The sequence below is a fragment of the Triturus cristatus genome, chromosome 1_1 (assembly GCF_964204655.1).
Source record: "Triturus cristatus chromosome 1_1, aTriCri1.1, whole genome shotgun sequence".
NCBI classification, from domain to species: domain Eukaryota; kingdom Metazoa; phylum Chordata; class Amphibia; order Caudata; family Salamandridae; genus Triturus; species Triturus cristatus.
Window position 1 is genome coordinate 84,067,530 of NC_140579.1, and position 24,958 is coordinate 84,092,487.

General features: G+C 45.0%; 1 protein-coding gene across 11 annotated transcripts in view; it reads right to left on the minus strand.

Moving 5' to 3' along the window:
• The window catches only part of LOC146869526 (stAR-related lipid transfer protein 3-like), a 138,657-nt gene that overhangs the window by 108,351 nt on the left and 5,348 nt on the right, over positions 1-24,958 (minus strand). For 4 of the 11 annotated variants that reach the window (XM_085603666.1, XM_085603773.1, XM_085603626.1 and 1 more), the window contains 2 exons: positions 21,879-21,993; positions 14,506-14,597 (listed from right to left, as the gene is read on the minus strand). The exons of 3 other annotated variants lie outside the window; for them this stretch is intronic. The gene's annotated coding sequence lies outside the window, so the exon portion shown is untranslated. The remainder of the gene's footprint in view (positions 1-14,505; positions 14,598-21,878; positions 21,994-24,958) is intronic. 4 more of the 11 variants (XM_085603707.1, XM_085603645.1, XM_085603690.1 and 1 more) reach the window with 2 other exon arrangements.

Here is a 24,958-nt window from a genome sequence, read left to right on the forward strand (position 1 = left end):
CAAGATCTTCTGAATTCCATTGGAAAACGTACTGAAGGTGTTCACAAAAGTCAATCTCTCATGTTGTGCTTTGGGAACAGCAACTTCTAAAAGGGCATCCCGATTGTTATTGGCTGCTCGTTTATAAGACTGTTTGATCAGCTTCGATGGATAGTTTCTAAGCTTCAGGTTCTGCAAGAGAACATTGGCATGTTTCGTAAAAGCTTCGGTGGTAGAACAGTTCCTTCTCAACCGAAGGAACTGGCCAAAAGGCAGACCGGTCCTTAGTCCCTTAGGATGGAAACTGTCAAATTTCAACAAAGAGTTTCTTGCCATGGGTTTAGTATATAATTCACTACCAAGGCCTCCCTCTGTAGGAAAGATCCACAGGTCCAAAAAAGCCAAACCCAGTTTGCTAAATTCAACAGTGAAGTTGAGGAAGACATTTTGGTCATTGAGCCAATGGTGAAAAGCCGAAAGAGAGACATCGTCTCCTCTCCATATGACCAAAACGTCATCGATGTAACATTTCCATACTTTGATGGATCCAAGAAAGGGATTGGTTGACGTGAGCATGTAATTCTGCTCGAAGAGATGAACATAGAGATTGGCCAGGCTGGGGGCAAAAACACTGCCCATTGAAGTACCGGAGATCTGAAGGAAAAACCGGTCTTCAAACTTAAAAAAATTTCCGTCATGGCCAGCCTGGCACACTCCATTATGAAAGGAACAGGTGAACTCAGTGGCTCAACGATGTTGTCCAATAGCGATCTAATCGCTTCAAGTGTATCAACCTGGGGAATGCATGTGTACAATGATTCCACATCGAAACTGACCAAATAGTCAGTCTCAACGTTGAAATCAATACCAGGTAATATGTTCAAGACGTCCTTGGTATCCTGAAGGAACGTGGGCATCGTTTTTACCAATGGTCTCAAGAACACATCTACAAAAGATGACAAGGGTTCTAAAAGTGAACCGATGCCCGAAATGATGGGTCTACCAGGAGGAGGACGTTGCTCCTTATGCACTTTAGGCAATGTGTAGAAATAAGGAGTCACAGGGTAAATCGTCACCAAGCCTCAAGACTAGAGATCCATCCTTCCAATTTTGCTTCGGACACCAGTTCACCAATCTCTTTTTGGAGTCTCACCGTAGGATCGGAACTCAACAGTTTGTAAAAGCTCTCGTTAATGAGTTGCCGCAGGCACTCTTCACGGTAGTCTGAGGTGATAAGTATAACAATAGCACCGCCTTTATCGGCTGGCTTGATGATAATAGCCGGATTTTTGGACAAGGATTCAATAGCCTTTTTGTCAGTGTTAGAGAGATTATGATAGTAGTTGTTAGAGCCCATGTCTAATTTCGAAACCTCAAGGGAAACCGCTGTTTCGAATGCCAGTACAAGTGGGGGTACCGAACTCGAGGGAGGTACAAAGGTGGATTTATTACGTAACCCACTATCTGTAATCTGATCCATTGGGGTAGCATTCTCAACGGTTTTATCTTGAAAGAAAAACCGTAATCTGATCTTACGAAAGAATTTGGCTAGTTCACACTGGATCATGAATGGATCACCTGGGTTTGTAGGTACAAAACCCAACCCCTTGTTAAGAACATCCGTTTCAGCAGGGGTCAAAAGATGTGAACTCAGATTGACAATCAACTGCTGCTGGGACCTGCCGTTTGAGGCCCCTTCGTCATGCTGCGCAGACTGCGTGGAGATGGCGGCAGACTCCAGTGTACTCGTGTTTGGCCCTGTTGTCCTCTCCTTCTGCCTCGGTTTCTGCCTCGACCTTGCCCTAAAAAAGGCTGTTGTTGAAACATCTACGGAGGCAGGTTGAAAGGCATCATTTGTGGGTGGAATGGGACATTCGGAAAATGCCACGGAGCCGGGTTCCACCATTGTGTATGGGGATTCCCTTGCCAATTCCGTCTGTAGCCCTGTCTGCCTCTCCCTCGGTTAAGCAAGAACTACCCCAAATAGCTAAAAAAAGGCTTAGCAAGGGGGCGGGGGGATGGGAGGCCTAGCAGCGATGGGGTTAAATATTGCAAATGCGAGACCAAGTGCATTGCAAATGGTGCAGGATGGTTTTAGTCCTTACTGCAGGGATGTGGAAATCCTATAGCCCAATGCCTGGTACATATTGTTTGGGAATAACACTGAATTTACTCCAACTGACCAAGGACTGGTCAATATCAACACACGTAGATGGAATATTGTGAGGAAGCTATTGAGGGAAAATATTAACTTCACCACTAGGTGAGTAAGGAAGCAATTCCTTTTGGTTTAGGTACCCTCACACACCCTAGTGGTGTCATGCTTCATCATCGGGTCACCCCGACGCCTAGAAGTCGGGGTGGGCTCAACCACAGTGTTGGGAGCTCTTTGAAGATATTGTAGACCATGGGGGCTAGAAAATTAAAAAACCTCAGACAGATCCCCAGTATCCCTTTATTATCGGGTCTGTCTGGGATACTAAAATTATTTAAATTAGGGTCTCTATAGGATTGTTATGGTCCTATGACCCTAGTGCCAACATGTTTCAGTCCGTATGTGGCCGTAAAGGTCCAGGACTTTCTTCAGGGCAAACAGAAGGCCACCCTGGGTAACAGAGGAAGGAATTCCCTAACCTGTTTTTCGTAGCAAGGGCAGAGTAGCTGCTCCTTGTTTGAGCGACTGATTAATTAATCTGTCATGCTTCGTATCCCATCCAAATTTCGAATGACATCTTTTTCTCGAAACGCCGGGGATCGAGACCAAGTAGGTGGACAGACGGGGCAGGACTCTTGACGAAGGTTTGACTACAGAGCTACCCCCAATAGCCCTACGATCCCCTGAGAAACGGGTGTCATTCGAAAGTCCTGGACCTTTACGGCCACATACGGACTGAAACATGTTGGCACTAGGGTCATAGGACCATAACAATCCTATTGAGACCCTAATTTAAATAATTTTAGTATCCCAGACAGACCCGATAATAAAGGGATACTGGGGATCTGTCTGAGGTTTTTTAATTTTCTAGCCCCCCTGGTCTACAATATCTTCAAAGAGCTCCCAACACTGTGGTTGAGCCCACCCCGACTTCTAGGCGTCGGGGTGACCCGATGATGAAGCATGACACCACTAGGGTGTGTGAGGGTACCTAAACCAAAAGGAATTGCTTCCTTACTCACCTAGTGGTGAAATTAATATCTTCCCTCAATAGCTTCCTCACAATATTCCATCTACGTGTGTTGATATTGACCAGTCCTTGGTCAGTTGGAGTAAATTCACAGTGTTATTGATTATATAGGGAGGTGTTACTCTGACCTAGAATCCTCACCACCCTTCCGGCAAATGAAATACCCTTTTCAATAGCTTTTTGTATACACATATTGTTTGGGGTCAAGGGCAACACGTTTTCATGTGTAGGCCCAACCCCGTACAGCACAAACCCTTTGGCTGCTAGTTTGCAGTACCACATTATGGATCAGGGAACGGCACTGCAGTTAAGGTCATATTTGTGTCCCGGTGTTAATGCTGTTCAAACATGTATTTATGGTTCATTAATGCCAAGCCTTTATCATTAGGGTGAGCGCTTTAAGTAAATGTTTTAAGCTCAGACTGCACTACTATCAGTGGTTCCAGTATAAAAATGTGTACACAAGTTTTCAATGTTTAGCAATATGAGGCTATGTATACCGTTCCCAGAATTCTCTCTGATTAGATGCAAATATTTGCAGAAGCTTGAAAGCAAGATTGATGATTCTTTGGTTTCAAAATAAAATGTTCACAAAAAAATGCAAAAACATTTCGCTAAACTACTGTAAAATTTTAAGTACCATTTCTTTGCAGCATCATTAAGTAAAATGTGTTAAAGTATGCTAGCATTGCCCAAAAATATTTATAATGGAAAAATCAGGGTAACCAGTTTTAATAATATGATGGGAAACATAAAAATAAACAAGCATTGGTAAAGCCAGTAGGTCTGAAATTGTTGGTCAGCCTTTTACTTTTGTCAAGGTGTGACTTGTTTTGGCATGGTTTCTGTAAAACCGTATTGGTGTGTGAGCTGCCAGGCCCCTCACCATTTTAACAAACATTGGCAAAAGCAAAAACAAAATTTGGTCTCAAAAGCACACATTGCCACAGTGTTCTTGGCACTGAACAAAACGACTGTCAATACGCTCCTTGTAAAAGAACAGAATGCTGTCACTCAAAGTGAAGCTAGCACATAGACAGAGAATTTTAATAAACACATAAAGTCATGGTTACCGCTAGACCTATTTAGGGGCCCGATTACTAAATGAAGTCTCAAAAGTGCACCCATGTCCTTGCATTAAGTGCAGATATACGACTTGTGTGAATTCACTCGACTTTACACAAGTAGGCCAAGAAATAGTACTCCTAAAAAAGATTTGTGAACTGCATTTCAGCATGAGCAAATATCCAGGTGTAGATTTGCTCAAGCGAAAATCTGACTGTTTGCAAGTTCACTTTCCGTCCAACCACTTTTTTTCCCAACCCTGGAAGAAGTTTTATGTCTGCCATGGTCAGGAGTAAATTTCCAACCTCTCTCAGTATGGGAAAACAGAGAGTTGGTGAAAACCCTTAAAACATGCAAGTTAGTAGGTTTGCACAGACTCAAAAGGGCATTCCAACCCTGGAACTGTTGCTTACCTCTACCTTCAGCCCCAGTATGTAGATCTGCAGAAACACAGCAACATAAGGGAATTGCTAGTATTCACACCCTACTACGGAAGGAGCCGTGCCATAATCGGAGAGGCTATTTTAGAGGTCTAATGTATAATGAGATTGCTGCCATCATTTGTCGCCGCATTACACGGCACCAAAGAGACAAGTGAACTTTGTTACAGGACAAGTAAAGTTATGAAGCAACCGGCCCCAAGGACAAGGAGATATTTTATTACATTTCACACCCCTGTTACCGTTAAGATACGTCAGGTTACAAGTTTAATGGCACAAAGAAATTGAGCCCTTCAAAGGGTGATAATGAAATAAAATTGTGATAACAGTAACACTGGTTATTTACAGCAGTGTAAGCAGGAAAAACTGTGGTAGGAAACAGGGCAACATTGTTACACACCAAAAGGCCGGAATAGAGATTCTTAGGGCTGCAAGCATTAGTATGAGGGAACATTATTTAAATCTTCGAGAGGTTGTTAAAAGTACGTAAAGAAAGGTTAACTCCAGCCCTTCAAAACTTGTTCAGGTAGAAATAAGACGCTCTTCTTCCATGAAGCCGTAAAGCAACAGCTGCTGCCTCAAGCACTGGCACTGCCAACCCACTCTCACCTCCACCCCGACGTCTTTCAGGGAGCTCACAGAAATCCGCAGGCTGTGCAGAGTGCCAGCTGGCAGACCTGTTCGGTCTGCATGGGAGCGGCCAATCTCACTCGGCGCACAGCAACATCTCCATCACCTTTCTCCTGCCTCCTGTTGCAACACCTCCTCCTACCATCACTTTACTGGTGTACTTGGTCTCTCCCATCACCTAAAAATTCATCACTCCACTAGGGCATCATAAATGACCATCGCACTCAGTCCCGGTGCATTCTAATTACTCCATCACTCTCCTGGTGCAAATTTCCAAAGGCTTCCATGCACACCTCAGCCCCTCCCCCACTCCGCTGGGGCACCAAACCCTCTCCAGTTACTCCCTTGCCCTCCATTACTTCGCGAGAGGACCTCCAACCCTCCAGCTACTCCTTTGATGCACAGTAATCCCCCATAAACCCCTTCGTAAATGCTAACCCCTCCATTACTCCAGTGGTACACGACAACCACTCCACCACTCCCCTGGATGACCTGAACTGTATTACTCAGTGGTGCACTGCAACCCTCTTGTCCACTCTTTCCTGACTTCCAGTTTCACCTTAAATTCAAATCCCCGCTGCCTTGAAAGTACACTTCTAGGCGTACATGCACAATTTAAGAACACCCATAAAAATGCAGCATTTCCACTTGCATAACTTCACAAACATCAACTTCCCAGTTTATAGGCCACAGAACACAATTATTTTTGTGCTTTTACACTGAACTTCTGGGCACCAATTGTCCCCTCCCCCAAGCTAGACACATGACGGGCAGAACAATCGCTTCCACTGCAGCAACTAGCTCCATCTTCTCACAGCACATCATGTCGGGCAGAGCATTTCACATCCTATCCGATGCACAGCAGGCCCCAGCTGCAGTTGGACCTTCCCGGCCTCAGCTGTAGTAACATATCATCAGGACGCGCTCTGCTCGCATCACTAAGGAAACTCAATTCCAAACCCCTCATTCTCTGTGTGGAATTGGGAAATTCTTTCTGCTAACCATTTCGTGACTGGAAACCCAGCAAAAAAAATATTTGCAATGCTATAGGTCTCGCATCTAAATATGAGACCTATGGCATTGCAAACAAACCGCCGCCATTGTCCCAGTGGCTGTGAAAGTGGGTGTGGCCCACTGAATGTAAGCAAAGCACGTCCTGATGCCTAACGTAGGGAAAACTCAATAAATAAAAAGAACACTTACTGTGTAACAACCAAGTAAAGGGGCCAGTAGCCATGGGAGGATACAAATTACAAGATGGCCCTACTAAGGAGGGACTAACGAGCCTCATAATGAATCAGAAGACAGAATTTACAAAGGACAAACACCCAAGCCAATGAAAATAGGGTCTGGGAGGGATGGCATCAAAGTGAGAACCCAGTGGGACAAGAGATTGAAAGTGAGGGGACCGTTGGCAGCCAGGGCCGGACTGGGAACCAAAACCGCCCCTGGCAAAGTTGTTGGGCCCCCATGGATACTGGCGTGGGCTGAGAAAGAGAGTGGTCCACCTCTATTCTTTGGGATCTGTGATGGCGGAAGGACGTAAAGCATTGCAACACCAGACCAGAGAGGCCCATCCTGTGCTCCAAAATAGATAAGAGGTTTACATGATTTACAGTATCAAATGCAGAGGAAAGTTCAAGGAGGATTAGGAGGCAATATTCATTGTGGTCGAGCATTTTTTAAATGTCATCGATAACGTGAGTGAGAGCCGATTCAGTGCTGTGACCACTCCGAAAGCCAGATTGGTGTTGGTCTAGTAGTTGGAAATTCTCAATGTGAGGGCAAAGTTGTGATTGGATGCTTTTTTCAAGGAGTTTGGCCAGATTAGGGATGATGGAGATAGGGCAGAAGTTGTTATGGTCAGCACTATCAGCATTAGTTCTTTTTAGAATAGGTGAAGCCTGAGCTGCTTTTAGGCAATCAGGGATTGTACCTTGAGACAGTGAAGCATTGATAATCTTTGCCAAAGGGGGGGATGACTTCCTTTATTTCTTTGAAGACAGAGGGTGGGGGTCGTTAAAATGATTAAATGGGTGGATACTCTGAAGAATCTTGTTAATGTCTCTTTCGCTGAAAGGAGTAAAGGTGCCCTATGAGGCATTGTTCTTAGTGCTCAGACTAGCTGGTTCGAGCTGTTCTGAGAGGGAAGGAGGGTGCGCAAACCAATGGGATGGCAAAGAAGCCTACTTAGATTCCAGTTCGATATTGAGAAGTCTTGATTTCTCAGTAAAGAAAGCAGCCAGAGCGTCGCATGAGGGTGGGCTGAATTCTGGGCCAGAGCGAATGGGTGCATCAACTGATTGCGGTTTAACAATTTCAAACAGTTACTGGGGCGATTAGAGGCTTGGTTGAGTTGTGACCTGATGTAGTCGGCCTTGGCGCGCTTGATTCGTTTGTTATAGGAGCTCCTTACCGTTCTAAGGACTTTAAACTGATCCGAGGATGGTTTGGATCTCCAAGATCGTTCAATTGCCCTTAGGTTGCATCGTTCAGAATTTAGGTTGTCATTGAACCATGGTTTGGAGATTTTTGTTAAGGCTTTTTTTTGTTGGAGTGGTGCAATGGAATCCATGATAGTAGAGTTGTAAAAGTCTGTGAGTAAATGAACCCACTGACATGTCAGCATGGGAGGAAAGGGCAGATTTACATTGGGTTGCTAGTTCAGCTGTATTGATATGTCTAAGGTCCCTTTTTCATATCTTCAGCTTCTTCGGTTGAACCTTCTTCAGGACACCTCCCAGTTAATATAAAAGAGGATGATGTGATGGTCGGACCAATCACAAGGGGAGATGTTATCCAGAGAGATGGTGTTTCCACTGGAGAGGATGAGATTTCTCCTTTATTATGCGTTGGCCGGTCACAGTATTGAATCAGCTTGTGATCATCTAGGAAAGATTTAAGGCATTGACTGCTTTGTCATTGGGGTTAGACCAGTGAAGGTTGAAATCACCAAGGAAGATTTGGGACACTACGGAATAGACATTACCGGAAATGATTTCCATTAATTTCTCGATGAAGGAGAGATTGTCCCCCACTGGAGGTGATAGAATGTATGTAGTTTACATACCGGGAGGTGGTTACTTGACATGTTGAGACAGAGGTATTCACTGGAGGAAAGCGTGAGGATTCAGAGTGAGAGACCGAGAGTGTACGCCGATATACACAAGCTAGGCCACTGACCTACTTCAAGCAGGGATGTATTCTCCCCAATATTGCCACAGGTTGGCCTGGGCCACTGCATGATGTTACGGGGCTCACCACGGATAGGGTTTGTTGCTTCGAGCTGCGGCACCTCCATGCCTGAATCTGTGAGAGTTAATTCCTGGCGTGGGAAGGATTGGCATCCTGAGGAACTGAGCAGGGTGGGACCGGCAACCACTCTCAGAACACCGGCAGAAAAGGGCGCTCCTCCCCCTGGGGCCCGAGGGTGGGCGTCCATTAGCTACAATAAATAAACCCTATCGGCTCTTAGCAGGAACGGCCCCACAGGAAACAACGGCACTGAGTCCCTCCCCCTCCATGTACTGCAGCCTTCATCTTAAAAAGTCTGGGAAACACCGTTCAAGTCTTAAGGGACCGTGCTGGGTGCTATTTTACACACTATATCCACAAATACGCAACATGGGGTTTTCTACAACGCGTTTGTGTTGCGATTGGGAATCACAACGAGAACAAGCAGTCATGGACGGCATCCTCCCAGGTCAGAACTGCACGCAGGGACTGCGTGCGCGTGGCTGAGTGCGCGTGGCTGCGTGCGCGTGGCTGCTCACTTCCACGGCAGCCAGGGCCGGACTGGGAACCAAAACCGCCCCTGGCAAAGTTGTTGGGCCCCCATGGATACTGGCGTGGGCTGAGAAAGAGAGTGGTCCACCTCTATTCTTTGGGATCTGTGATGGCGGAAGGACGTAAAGCATTGCAACACCAGACCAGAGAGGCCCATCCTGTGCTCCAAAATAGATAAGAGGTTTACATGATTTACAGTATCAAATGCAGAGGAAAGTTCAAGGAGGATTAGGAGGCAATATTCATTGTGGTCGAGCATTTTTTAAATGTCATCGATAACGTGAGTGAGAGCCGATTCAGTGCTGTGACCACTCCGAAAGCCAGATTGGTGTTGGTCTAGTAGTTGGAAATTCTCAATGTGAGGGCAAAGTTGTGATTGGATGCTTTTTTCAAGGAGTTTGGCCAGATTAGGGATGATGGAGATAGGGCAGAAGTTGTTATGGTCAGCACTATCAGCATTAGTTCTTTTTAGAATAGGTGAAGCCTGAGCTGCTTTTAGGCAATCAGGGATTGTACCTTGAGACAGTGAAGCATTGATAATCTTTGCCAAAGGGGGGGATGACTTCCTTTATTTCTTTGAAGACAGAGGGTGGGGGTCGTTAAAATGATTAAATGGGTGGATACTCTGAAGAATCTTGTTAATGTCTCTTTCGCTGAAAGGAGTAAAGGTGCCCTATGAGGCATTGTTCTTAGTGCTCAGACTAGCTGGTTCGAGCTGTTCTGAGAGGGAAGGAGGGTGCGCAAACCAATGGGATGGCAAAGAAGCCTACTTAGATTCCAGTTCGATATTGAGAAGTCTTGATTTCTCAGTAAAGAAAGCAGCCAGAGCGTCGCATGAGGGTGGGCTGAATTCTGGGCCAGAGCGAATGGGTGCATCAACTGATTGCGGTTTAACAATTTCAAACAGTTACTGGGGCGATTAGAGGCTTGGTTGAGTTGTGACCTGATGTAGTCGGCCTTGGCGCGCTTGATTCGTTTGTTATAGGAGCTCCTTACCGTTCTAAGGACTTTAAACTGATCCGAGGATGGTTTGGATCTCCAAGATCGTTCAATTGCCCTTAGGTTGCATCGTTCAGAATTTAGGTTGTCATTGAACCATGGTTTGGAGATTTTTGTTAAGGCTTTTTTTTGTTGGAGTGGTGCAATGGAATCCATGATAGTAGAGTTGTAAAAGTCTGTGAGTAAATGAACCCACTGACATGTCAGCATGGGAGGAAAGGGCAGATTTACATTGGGTTGCTAGTTCAGCTGTATTGATATGTCTAAGGTCCCTTTTTCATATCTTCAGCTTCTTCGGTTGAACCTTCTTCAGGACACCTCCCAGTTAATATAAAAGAGGATGATGTGATGGTCGGACCAATCACAAGGGGAGATGTTATCCAGAGAGATGGTGTTTCCACTGGAGAGGATGAGATTTCTCCTTTATTATGCGTTGGCCGGTCACAGTATTGAATCAGCTTGTGATCATCTAGGAAAGATTTAAGGCATTGACTGCTTTGTCATTGGGGTTAGACCAGTGAAGGTTGAAATCACCAAGGAAGATTTGGGACACTACGGAATAGACATTACCGGAAATGATTTCCATTAATTTCTCGATGAAGGAGAGATTGTCCCCCACTGGAGGTGATAGAATGTATGTAGTTTACATACCGGGAGGTGGTTACTTGACATGTTGAGACAGAGGTATTCACTGGAGGAAAGCGTGAGGATTCAGAGTGAGAGACCGAGAGTGTACGCCGATATACACAAGCTAGGCCACTGACCTACTTCAAGCAGGGATGTATTCTCCCCAATATTGCCACAGGTTGGCCTGGGCCACTGCATGATGTTACGGGGCTCACCACGGATAGGGTTTGTTGCTTCGAGCTGCGGCACCTCCATGCCTGAATCTGTGAGAGTTAATTCCTGGCGTGGGAAGGATTGGCATCCTGAGGAACTGAGCAGGGTGGGACCGGCAACCACTCTCAGAACACCGGCAGAAAAGGGCGCTCCTCCCCCTGGGGCCCGAGGGTGGGCGTCCATTAGCTACAATAAATAAACCCTATCGGCTCTTAGCAGGAACGGCCCCACAGGAAACAACGGCACTGAGTCCCTCCCCCTCCATGTACTGCAGCCTTCATCTTAAAAAGTCTGGGAAACACCGTTCAAGTCTTAAGGGACCGTGCTGGGTGCTATTTTACACACTATATCCACAAATACGCAACATGGGGTTTTCTACAACGCGTTTGTGTTGCGATTGGGAATCACAACGAGAACAAGCAGTCATGGACGGCATCCTCCCAGGTCAGAACTGCACGCAGGGACTGCGTGCGCGTGGCTGAGTGCGCGTGGCTGCGTGCGCGTGGCTGCTCACTTCCACGGCAGTACTCCATGGGAGTTAACTTCCCAGAAAAGGTGGGACATGCACCCACCAGTAGTCATTTGCAGGCTCCAAGTTTTACAGGACACACACAAAGGCCAATACAAAGGCGTGGGAGGAGTCAAACCCCACAAGTACATACCACAGATCACCACAGCGCAAGCGCTGTAAGCTCAACCTAAAAATAGTCCCACAGAAAAAAACACTTAAGCAACCAAAGTATAAAGATACTTGTGCTTTGGAGTTGCCCTGCGGGAGGAAACTAAACACAAAGGTGGGACAAAGAAGGATTCACTATTAGCAACTACGCATTTGTAAAAGACAATGGAAGGAACAAATAAAAAAGCCAGGTGGCGGGCTGTAAGCCTACAGAGTGAACGCAGCACTTTGTACTATACCTGTATAATTGTACACAAGGTGCCTGCACACATTCTACTGTCTGCTTGGCGTCTGTATACTGCAGCGTTAGCATGTAACAGTACCTTCATGCTCTCCATGCAGCTAAAAAAAAAAAACGTGCCCACATTTGCACATCAGGGCAGTTTGGCACTTGCATACGATCTATAGGTGTTTTGGAAGGTAACTGAGACTGCATACATATGTGCTTCATATGGGCAATGTTTGTAGTAATAGTAAGGAATTAGATGATGGCCCACAAAGACCATACACCAGGCCCAGAAATTGCCCCCTCACACTCTATTGCTGACATTGCAAAAAAATGTAATCTGGGGAAGCCATAAATTGGTGGTAAATGTATGGAAATGGGGTAGAGTAACCAGGGCGGAGTCATAAAAAGCAGAGCCAGACAGTCAGCTTTTACTGTTTTTTTTTTAGCTCTGCTGCAAAGCAGCTAACACAAACAAAGGAGACATTAAATCTGTTCCGGCTCAATTGGTTAAAAAGGCTGCATTTAAATAATGCGTATGTGGTAAGACATGCTGCATAGATATTTGTGTACCCAACAAATATCTGGGGATAAAAATATTGGTAAAATAACTCCTGTGGTTAGTGCATTTGCTGGAGAGATCAGTCACAATTTTGAATCATAAAGTAGCATAGCGAAATAATGCATCTCCAGATAGTTCCCAGCCAGGATAATACTCTAACAGGAGGGCTGATGGCCTTTTTTCTTGGGTCTAGCTTGAATTGAAAATGCACATTGCTGCCCCAAATAGAAAGCAGACAGTACGGACGCTGCTGAATATGTCCCAGTGTTTGCAAATTACACCAGGACAAATTCAGCATAATTCAAAGGGTCTGGCAAGATCCCCCTCATTTTCTGCACTGTCAGACCAGCCCTTCTGGCACTGCCAGACAGCCCCGTAGGCCACTCCGACCCAGCCACAAAGAAAAGAATTGGGCCTAACTTTTTTCCAAAGCCTGTATCTGGGGTGCCTCTACCTCCGAGACTTGACTGTAGCCCCTCCTCTCAGGACAAATATTAAAATATGAGGCTGAATTCCACTCTGACACTATGCACTGGTTTGAGCCCATCCAGAGTTTAATTCTTTACTGCCTGGGTTTTATGTTGGGAAGAATTTTTCGCCATTCTGGCAACCTGTTCTGAACACAAATACATGGGATAATTCCTATCTGCCCTCAACAGACAGAAAGAGTTCCCATACACAGTACCGACCAATTGGCTGGGGAGAAACCCTACACCCACTCAATGCCTAAATACACAAAGTCTGAAAGGAGGACATTGCCTTGACTCGACACAGACTCCTGCCTTGAGTATACAATGGTCAAAACTTTGCCATGTTTATCTCTGTCCAACTCTCCCCTGTTCAGTTTGCTTTCCAGCATATTTACCCAACACGTATCATGGGGCTGTCTCTTCTCGGCACACACTGGTATGAGAAAGGGTGCTGTCTGCCCTAATCTGTGTAGTTTTTCCACCACTACTTTCCCAAGCCCAGTTCACAATCAGAGTCTTGCCAACGCTTTTATCACGTTGCTGCCCATTCTTGCTAGCCCTTTATTAGGGTGACACAATTTCTGCCAAATTTGAAGTGTACCACTGGATGCAGAGCAGGTTCTCTGTGTAGCGGTGTGGGAATCGACAGAAATTGCAGTTAGCATGAGCTGAAGCCATCCTGGTTGTGGCATCCATTTTGTTAGCCATGTGACTCTTCAGTCTTCACTGTTGCTTGCTTTTCTATTCTGCTTGAGTCATCAATTGTAGTTAACTCCTTCAGCACTGAGCCAGAGCAATGTGTGTGGTCAGAAAGGCCTGTAGCTGCTGGAATGCACCTGCTTTAGAATGTAACTGTCAGGCTATTTCAACTGATGTAAGCAGTTCCGTTTCTCCTCCCACTCTGCTGACTAAGTAATGTTTGCCTGACCATGTTGGTCAATAGCTATTCCTGTGTGCGCCTGTACCTTCTATTTGAGTCTCCATGCTTACTTAGCTACAAAGTGGGTATAAAAGACCCATGGTTTCTTCATTCCATGTACTACCTCCTACAGTGCCTGAGGGTGCTATATTGATGTAGACCCACTCATGAGTGACTGATAAACTTGTTATTTGATATTTCAGCTTCCGTGTTATCTCTATTTTGTTGGTCTAAGGACCCGTGGACAAGATAAGGGTGACCCCTGCACCGGTGAGCCCCTAAAAAGGCTCATTTCCACAGTTGCTGTAGTTATATGTACAGATATGGTCCAGGTACTGACTACATTTGTCGATTGTGTCTTCAGGCGCTGCTAAAGGTCCAACGATTCAGGGTGGGATTGTGAGGGCACTCCAATTCTACCTCTCAGGCCACCTTGTCTACTTACTGAGACATCACATTAGTACAGCCTACGATTTCCTGTTACACAGAATTTATTCTTTGCCTGCTGTGAAAACATTCCACATTCAGTTCTTTTAAGTAACGAAACAACATAAAACACTTTATAAAAACTCCTAAATAAGTAAATAAATAAAAAAATATTGCAGCATAAGGAGGAATAGTTTTGGTGTTTTAATCTGATAGAATGACTGCCGAAAGGGGCAACAAGGACTAGGAATTGTAGTTTGGTAACATCATACTTTGGTCCAACCATAAACGTTACTCACAGTTTGCAACTAAAGAGCCCCAATCCTAGAATGTGCACCAGTGTCCGGAACAACGCCTCTCTCCCCATCAAGACAGGTCCAACCTTGCACCCCTTTAGAAAAAGATACACCGGTTTGAAGAGCGCCACATCACAATGCAATAACCACGCCCAGCTACGACTCTGTTTGTTTGTGGACTGTAATGCTGCCCTTAGCCCTGTACAGCAAGCACTCCGCTGCCTTCTGGCAAGGTTCACGCCACTCAAATAAAACTCATATGTACAACACGTATAATGTTCGAATCATTAGTTTTCAACAGGAACTTGAGCACCTGAAATTCGGAAAGCGACTCAAACACACTCTTAACTAGGGCCCGTTTTTAGTTCTTCTTAGCCACAACAGCATCACTTCAGCCCCTAAAATGGGTCTCCATATAGTATCTTATGTAATTGTAGTTCATCCACCCATTTATTCATTCCATTTGCTGGGATACACTTCTCAGGTTATGCACCATTAGCATTCTCATAGAATCAGGTAATTATTGATTTTAAAGACCACCACCTCTACAGAGAAAGGCAAACCTGGAATTGAAGATCACAAGTGACATTGCTGTTTGGAATGGCCTTGAGCTGCAGAGGTCTTGGAACAGGGTGAGAACTCACTGACTGCATGCAGATTTAGAAGTCATAAAGACCTGTCCTGACCGCTCACAAAGGACTTCTATCAGAAAGACACATTACGTGGCTGACGGGAGGTAAGGGGGGCTGTCTCCAGTGAGGACAAAGACAACTCAGGTTTTTCACCAACAGCTGGGCTGAGAGTGTTGTCACTAGCTGAGATCAAGCCATGTGACACAGGGCCAAGAACATGTTTCCTTGGGTGCTGTTACTCAGATGGAGCAGCAGAAAGTTCTTAAAGGTTATTTTTAAGGCATTGTTACCAAGGCCGTAGGAGACACAAAGGGCCTCATGTAGGAAGCCAAATACCGGTCGGTAACGGCCGAAATTCGGTAAATATCCCGTTACCGACCGGTATTTAGGCATTTGCGATGTAGGGGGCTGATTTCTGGATTCGGTATTTGCCGAATCGGAAATTAAGAAAATCTGTAAAATACCGATTCGGTGAATACCGAATCCTGAAATCAGATGTAGGGAGCACTTTAAAGAGTGACAATTAGTAATAGAAATTCGTTATTTACCACCAAATACAGGTTGGTGATAAATAATGAATACCTTGCAAAAAGTAATATTTTGCAGATTTAAGAGTGCCATGTGGCAGACATACATGCCCTTAGGGCATGTATGTGCGCCACATGTGCACACATGCAAGATTCAGGGGTGCAACAGTGTGTCAATGTGACACCCTGCCACCCTTGAATATGCTCCCCCCATTACCGAATCGGTATTTACCGAATCGGTAATGAGGCATACCTTCCCATTGATTCCTATGGGCCTCCAGGCCCATAGGAATCAATGGGAAGGTATGCCTCATTACCGAATCGGTAAATACCGATTCATAATTACCGAATTTTTCCGATTCGGTAAAATTTACCGAATGATTACCTACATCACATTTACCGATTCATAAATACCGAATCGGTAAAATTCGGTATTTATGAATCGGTAAATGTGATGCTCCCTACATATGGCCCAAAATGTCTGGGGGGAGCACAGACAGCCAAGTGCCTGGTTTGGTTCCAAGAGCCAAAGCATGAGTCGAGCAATCAATAGATGTAAATCAGGTAAGAAATGGTACAAAAAACTGTGAGATACTGTAAAATGAAATGCACTTTTCAACATTTTTTCTAAATTAAGTACCCGATTGTCACTCAATTCAGTGATATTTACTGTATGTAAATATATGTAAATGTATGTAAATATATGTAAATATATGTAAGTCAAGAATTTCCCCATGCACTAGCAACCTTGCCATGAGTTTAACAAAATGTGTCCATTTATGTTGTCTAATTCTATAGCCTATATTGGTCCTAGATGAGAAGGAAGATGATTTTCTAATAAATATATATAAGTAAGGTTCTGTATAGGATAGATCTTGTATGGAATTACTTCAATGAGCTCTCAAACTGGATAGTTAACAGAAAAATGTGCAGTGAAATACAGCAGTAAGACCTGGATTACATAATTTGATTAAGTGGGGATGCCGGGATTAGGGCCCATGATTCCTAGTCTCACACTATACACTGCAGAGACTTTAGAGTTACAGCCTTCTCTCTTCCACTTAGCGCCAGAGGTCAGTGCTTTGTATTCATGCATGAAAGTGTGCCCAAACCTTTTTTCTCCAATGCTGATGGTTATGGTTTTAAAAGTGCACTGGAGCATCCTAACCAGACCCGATTGCCAGTACTGTCTCCCTAAAAGTGATGTATGTGAATTGGTAACTCCAATTGGCAAGGAATCTAGCCCCCTTAAAAGTCTCTGGTAAGTAGTACCAGTGGTACCCAGGGCATTTAGAATTAAAGGGTTCACCAGGGCCTGAGGCACTGGCTGTGCCACCCTGTGTGGCCCAAGTCAACAGATGACAGCAGTCCTGCCATTGCAGATTGCAGAAGCTATGCAAACTGCTCCAACTCAGCTTCTCTGTCAAAATGAGTAGCATGGTCACAACACTATTTTTAATATATGTCAGTCACCCCTATGGTAGGCCTCTAGAGCCAAAAAGGCAGGGTGCATTATATTAAAGGTCTGGACATATAAGTGCAAGCTTACATGTTCCTATAGTTGCATCTTTCTATTAAGGGCTACTATAAAAGTGTTCAGGGGGCATAGCATAAAATAGGCTGCCAACGCCATTATGGTCTCACTGAAATATATATCGTTTGGTATCAGACAACTTGTCTCAAACCCAACATTTTCTAAAGTCGGATTTTATAGGACATGCACCCAGGTGGCTACTTTAGAAGTTGCCTATGTGGTTGCCCCAGCCTTTTCTGTACCCTGGCTGCCAGCCTACAGCTGCTGCGGCCAAGACAGGAATCTAACCCCCTGCCAGAAGGTGTGAACACTCCCAAGAGTCAGAAACTAAGGCCTATCTGGGAAGGAGGTGACACCTCTATACCTGACAGGATGGCTAGTGAAGTGACACATCAAGACTTACACTGCCTCAGATATTCATTCAGGCTGCTTCCCAGGAGGGAACAGCCAACCCCCTGACCAAGAGGTACATTTGCCTCCTGACAAGAAGACAAATTAGGTAGTCAGGAGCTGTACAACCCAAGAAGGCTAGCCATGCCCCTAAGGTGGGCTACCTGGTCTGTACAGCCAAGGAACATTTCTGCAATTTTTAAAAGAGGCAGAATAGTGGTTCTGTGTAGAAAAGGTAGTACACCTGCTCCAGATGTGGTCACTTCAGGGGCGGTTTAGCTGCTGGGGATAGTAGCCCATCGGCTACTTGCACCCACACCTCTAATACCCTTAACTATAGGATTTAAGGGGCACCCGTGGCACCAGAACCTCAGATCCGATTCGACTTGCAACCAAGGACAAAGAGACGAGTCTGCTACTTCAGGACCTGCAGAAAGCAAAGGCGCGATACCCTCACCTGTGGCAACCACTCTGTAACTGCACAACAGCTCAATTAGTACTGCAAGAGAGCTCGGTTACTCAAGCAACAGGAACCCCTCTGGAGCCAAAGTAAACTCAGAACACCCCTGGACTAGAAGCACTAGTCCCTTGCAGCTACAAAACGTGCCCAGAACCAATAAATCACTGGCCATCAGTCCCGTCGAAAAGTAAATCTTCCAGTGAGTTGTGGAAAACGTAGTCCTAACCTCCAGCAAGTAACAGGAGGCTATCGTTTTCCCCCAGACTACAGGATGCCAAAATAATTCCATGTGGAGCATGCCGCTCCTAAGGCCTGTTGGTGGCCAGTCCTCCTACCGCTAACTTTGTTGTATGCTATGTCTTGAGGGAACCCTGCAGCATCTTCAAACCGCCACCTCAGTGGCCCTGTTGAGCGTTTGCATCCGTTTGTCCCCCGCACCGCCTAAGCGGTAATACCAGTACCCCCGTGGCACCTGCTTCATCACCAGGGACAGCCAGAACAACTTTGCACCTGGGCCCTCCGAACCAGGTAAAATCGAAATGAATGTAGTGGCCTGGTCCTGGGACACACATCACCTTACCCCCTAGTGGTTTCCACTAGACTCGACCGGTAAGTGACTGTTTGTCACTAGTGTTTATCTCCACTGACCACCATGTTAAAGTTTTGCAGTACTGAATTATTTTTCATTCTAAACTACATAACTCCAGTTATACTGACCAGATTGTGTTTGTTTAGGTCTAAATTTATATAAATATCTACTTTATGTTTATAAATTGGTGTAGAATTTATTTTTAGTCATGTCAATTATTTATCGTCCATGTTGGTACTCTGAAATGCTTAACACCGGTTTCTTTAGTAAAGCCTAACTGCTCTGTGCCACACTACCAGTACTGAGCTAGGGATTTATTAGTGGGAATCCAAAGAACCTATTTTGGGTTTTGAGAGAGTATTGCATAGTGAAATCTAACCAGCCTGACCACAGAGGTGTAGCAGAGCAGCCAGACTGGCTGACTCCGGAGTGCGGGGCTCACGGTTCGATGCCCAGCGACAGCTCAGCATCATGTGAGCCTGGGCAATAGGTCACTTAATCTCCCCAATGGCCCCCAGAGCCTTGAAACCCACATGGGTGATATGTTCGTACTTTACAAATAGGAATTATTATTTACTATACAATAATCCACTTTCCTACAGTTCAGTTGTTTGATTAGTAAGTATAGGGAGTTCATAAAACACACTTATCACACCTTAAATCAATCTCATACTATACACGAATATACAGATGTGTGCAGTGATACAATTGCTAGACAGAGTGATTTTAGGAGCAGTTTGAGGTTATGATAAGGGAGATTTATAAAGCGCACGTACACCAACAGGTCTCTTGGTGCTGGGTTAGGAGGCCACCAGTGATAAGGGTCTGTGTCTAGCTATATGCATGGGTGAAGAGCCATGCTTTCAGCTTTTTTCTGAAACACATGTAGTCTGTTTCTTGTCTGATGGGAATGGGCAATGAAGTGCAAAATTGGGGTCCTTGTATGGAAAAACGTGAACCTCCTGTCCGTTTACGTCTGAATCTAGGGACCACAAATAGATTCATTTGCGCAGATCTGAGAGTGCGCTTCAGGGAGGATCTGTGAATCCTAGAGGATAGGTATTTGGGGCCTGTTTAAAAACAAGCATTTGCAATGCAATAGGTCTCGCATTTGCAAGAGTTTGAGCTATTGGCATTGTAAATAACAATGCCTTTATTTATGCGTTTTGAATACTTGCAAGAGGTGCGTAAACCCACACTCTGTACTTAACAAATTATCACAATCTAACCCATTAATACTTTCTTAATAAGTTAACCCATAAGAATCCACGTTACCTGCCTTATGTGAAGGCAGGCCCTTTTCTGCCCTCACTCATTCTCGCAGGACTAACATCCCAAATGTCCAACGATGTCACTACCAAAACATTTGGTTTACAACATACAAATCTTCCTTCTGGTTCCTCTGAATAATTCACTCGGCCATGTCAGGTATGGATATTTTTCAATTTAAATCAAAATGCCAATTCACCATGTTCAGCTCCTTGTGGGCGCTTGTGGTTCATAAGTAATTAGCATTTGCACATGTTGGGATCAGCTTTTGCCTCTAGATACTTATTCAATTACTGCACTGCATTTGCAACAAGCATTTACAATGCAATGGTCTCGGCAATATTATAGGTAGAGCTATTGGTATTGCTCATTATTTTCTTATCCCTAAATAAATGGCATTGTCATTTCTATTGGCATTATCTTTTTTTGCATATGTGATACCTATTGCATTAGCAGAGAGATAGTGAGAGAGAGAGAGAGAGTGGGGTATTGAAATAGAGAGTGAGGTAGTGAGCGAGAGTGAGGTAGTGAGATAGAGAGTGAGGTAGATAGAGAGTGAGGTAGTGAGATAGAGAGAGTGAGGTAGTGAAAGAGTGAGGTAGTGAGGGAGAGGGATGTTGTGAGGTAGTGATATATAAGCATAGAGTGATGTTGTGATGTAGTGAGATAGAGAGAGAGGTAGTGAAAGAGAGAGTGGAAGTGAGTTAGTGAGATAGAAAGAGTGAGGTAGTGAGATAGAGAGTGATTGAGGTAGTGAGAGAGAGTGAAGTTGTGAGGTTGTGAGCTAGAGAGTGAGGTAGTGATGTTTTGAGAGAGAGAATTTGTGAGATAGTGAGGTAGTGAGATAGAGTGGAGTAGTGAGGTAGAGAGAGTTATGTTGTGAGAGAGAGTGAGGTAGTGAAACAGTGATGTAGTGAGGGAGAGGGATGTTGTGAGGTAGTGAGATGTAAGCAGAGTGGTGTTGTGATGTAGTGAGATAGAGAGAGGTAGTGAAAGAGACAGTGAATGTGAGTTAGTGAGATAGAAAGAGTGAGGTAGAGAGATAGAGAGTGAGCGATGTAGTGAGGTAGTGATCTTTTTAGAGAGAGAAGTAGTGAGATAGTGAGGTAGTGATATAGAGGGGAGTAGTGATGTATAGAGAGTTATGTAGTGAGAGAGAGTGAGGTAGATAGAGAGTGAGGTAGTGAAAGAGTGAGTTAGTAAATGTGAGAGGTATTTTCTGACGTAGTGAGATAGAAACAGTGAGTGATGTTGTGAGATAGAGAAAGACTGAGGTAGTGAAAGAGAGAGTGAGGTACTGAGGGATGTTGTGAGGTATTAAGATAGAAACAGAGAGTGATGTAGTGAAGTAGTGAGATAGAGTGAGGTAGTGAAAGAGTGAGTGTAAGTGACTTAGTGTATTTGAGAGAGAGAGAGAGTGAGGTAGTGAGATAGAGAGTGTGAATTAGTGAGTTAGAAAGAGAGAGTGACGTTGTGAGGTAGTGAGAGAGTGATGTAGTGAAGTTTTGAGAGTGTGTTGTGATATAGTTAGGTAGTGAGAGTGAGATAGAAATAGATAGTGATGTAGTGATAGAGAGTGAGGCAGTGAGATAGAGAGAGAGTGAAGTTTTTAAGTAGTGTGTTATAGTGAGAGATAGTTACTGTGGTAGTGATATTGTGTTGCTGTGAGAAAGAGAGAGTTGAGTAGTGAGTTAGAGAGTGAGGTAAAGAGTTAGTGAGAGAGAGTGTAGTATAGTGAGAGATAGTGAGGTAGTGAGAGATAGTGAGAGAGAGAGTTAGGGAGAGAGAGTGACGTAGTGAGAGAGCCAACCCCACACACATACAGAACCACCCACACAGAGCCACACACATACAAAGTGTATCCCCCAGACATACATACAGAGCCACACATACAGAGTCAGCCAGACACAGATAGAGAGCTATCCACACAAATATTCAGAGCTACAGACATCCACATACAGAGCCACTGACTTACACATACAGAGCTGGCTAGAGAAATAGACATGTCCGTCAGGCACTGCTGCACCGCCTTAGCATCGCCAGTCCACGTGCCCCTCTGAGGCCCGACATCCTCCATGATGGAACTAAGCCTGGGAAGAGAGAGTAAACACGGTGAGCCATTCGCCATTCCCCGGCCGGTGTGCCACTCCAGGGCAGCTGCCCCGGCCAACTATCCACGCATGGCATCACTTTCAAACAAACAATTCCTATAGTTCGTTGCATTGCACGGGTGAAGTTGCGAAACAGTGCAGGGTAACAACATCAAATCAATGCGTCAGGCACACAAAATGCAGAAGAAGCAGATTGTTTGGGATATTTTAATGGGAATACGGTATAGGTAATAGGAATTTCAGTAGTATGTTCAATGTAACACGTTGTGTCCCCATTATTGCATTTATGAATAATTTGCACATCTTTGATTTCGGTGGCATATCGGAGAGGAGTGCACAATGTAGGAGGTAGACCCCCGGAGTGTACAGACGGGAGGGTGCCCCCCCAACACCCCTTGTGTTCTAGCCATTTTTCATGAATCATGCCCAATGTAGAACTGCCGATGGACCTCTTTTAAACAGCTACACATTGTAAGTGTTTAAGCACGCGCGCTCCCAGTGTTAGAAAAGCGCGCACGTGGACCTCAAGTGATCTGTCAGTTTCTTGGCATCTGCCAACTAACCATTAGCCCGGGAGTACGGAGAGTCGATCCTGCGGATTACCATAATCATGCGCTTTCCCCAGTGGTATGTATTCTAACTAGGGAGCAGGGCTTTTTGTGAGAGCCACGTGCTCATTCTGATGAGGGTGGTGAAAGCCTCGCCCTGCACGGGAGCAGAAGCGGTGTCTGACCGGAGCTTCTGCGCCGTTTGCGCGAGCCGGGCTGCTAATACTTACACTGCGCCATGTGGCTGCCGTGTGACAAGCGCTGTCACAAGGCACGCTCCTCCGCTCTACTGGCGTAGAAGCCGGATTGACAGAGGTAGGCAGGTATGTGGAAGCTCGTCTGCAACTGAATGACACCGAGAATTAGTAGCACTATATAGAACAGGGCATCCTCTGATTTTAGCGCTTTATTTAATGTTCGGACTTTACAACTATTGTCTAGCTTCTGAAACAGGATCGTTTTAACAACTTCTTTATAATTATCCTAATGTCTATTGTAGGGCCAGGGTATAGGGATGTACGCATTCGTTTTGAGACCTACATGCTTCAGTGCATTCTGACACAATCTAGACGAGAGTGCGCGGCCTTGCGCGGAAACAAGCAATCACGCCTTGTTGTGGGCACTGAAAGCAGGGCTGGAAACGGCGATACATGTAGCAGGACTGCAGAGAGCGTGGCACCCACAACTCGACCGCACTCGAAAGAAGTGGGGAAACTGCAATAAAGGCAACACCGCACGGCTTCATTAGCACCTTCAAACCAAGGGAGCAGAGAGCAGGGGGAGAGGACAAGCACACCACTGCCTTTCTCCGAGGCGAAGCAGAAATGCCGCGGAGAAACGCAGCGGCGGTTTCAGATTCGGGTGCGTGTTTTTCTTTTCTCTCCTCTTGCCATTGGCTGGAGGAGAGAAAAACACGCCTAAAAAAGGGCGTGGCTAAAAAGTGGAAAGAAGAGCACGGAACACGCCCCTGAATCTGAAAAAGACGGAGCCTATTTGGAGGGACGGCTCTCTCCTCAAATAGCTGCCCTCCGTTTAGGAAGCCAGCCAATGGAGGAGAAGCAAAAAGAGAGGCGGGCTAAATGGCCACTCTAAGAATCATTAAATCTCCGGACTTCCGGTTCTGCCTTCGGCAGACCGGACGGTCCCTCGACCTAAAAAGGTAAGAAAGATAATCCCAAATTCCCTCAAGTCATTTTAGAGTACGGCATGGCCACCGGACAAAAAGCATTTATCAAATAGGCTTGGAAAAATATACATGGGAGTGGAATGGAAGGTATAGAGTTCATATTATTTGGAGGTGAATCTGGAGCGCTTATAGTACAGAACAATGAATAGCTTTGGAGGCTATTTCCTGACTCTACTAAGGGCACCATAAGGCTTTCAAGATCAGGTGTCATTACATGGGGAGATCAGTGAGAGCCACGTCAAAGGAGGTACTGAAGGGGGTTCAGGAGAGCAGCCGGACAACAAATTGTCGGAAACATGTTTTGTCTTCCTATGTAAAAGTAGTGTTTAGTAACTTCATACATAATCCTGAATGTAGAAACAATTTAATCAACTATGGTGGTTGTTTTATTCTCGTTTCCAGCTTCCTGTTAAGCTGAATATGGTTGCTAATTATCTTTTATCTTTTACTGTACTTCTTTGATGTTTTGTATTATACACAAGTTGGACTTTAAGCTTCCCGACGTGTGTGTGGGTTTTGTTTTAACAGAAAGTTGTCAAAATTGTAACATTGGTTCAAAATGGGTGTTAAAGGAGGGACATAATGAAGAAAAGTGAGAGAGGGGTGTGTCTGTAGTAAGGATGGGTAAGGCCGCCAGATTAGTCCATGTGACCGGAACACTATATTTCCCAACTTAATATGTATCTAAGTCTCTTGCTGTGTCTCTTCTTCAACGGTGTGTCCAGTATGCTGTGACTGTTGGTCTGCAGTGTGTTCAGTGTGGTCTTGTTACTCTGACCACATCCACCGACAATAAACATGTCTCCACTTCAAGTGCCTTCAGATGGTTGGTGGAAGCAGGTCACACCCAGCACAACCCCACTATATGATTATATTTGAAGTGAAACAGTGAAGCCGAGGAGTAAAACCCCTGCAGGTCTATTGGACTGATTGGCCTGCGTGTGGAGCGGTGCAGCGTGTGGTTCACTCCAGAGGTGGCATTCTTACATTTTGAAAGAGAGGGCTGCCTACTACTCATATATTCTGAACTAGAATCTTCTGCCGTCATGCAGTAGTGACCATGGTATGCAGGGGCATTATTTACGGATCTCCTGGACTATTCTTTCTGCCAATAACATCACAGTGAGTTAAAACACAAGCACATTATGGTAAAAATTATTATCTTAGCAGGATTCGTTGTTATCATGCTAGGAGCTAACCCGACCACATG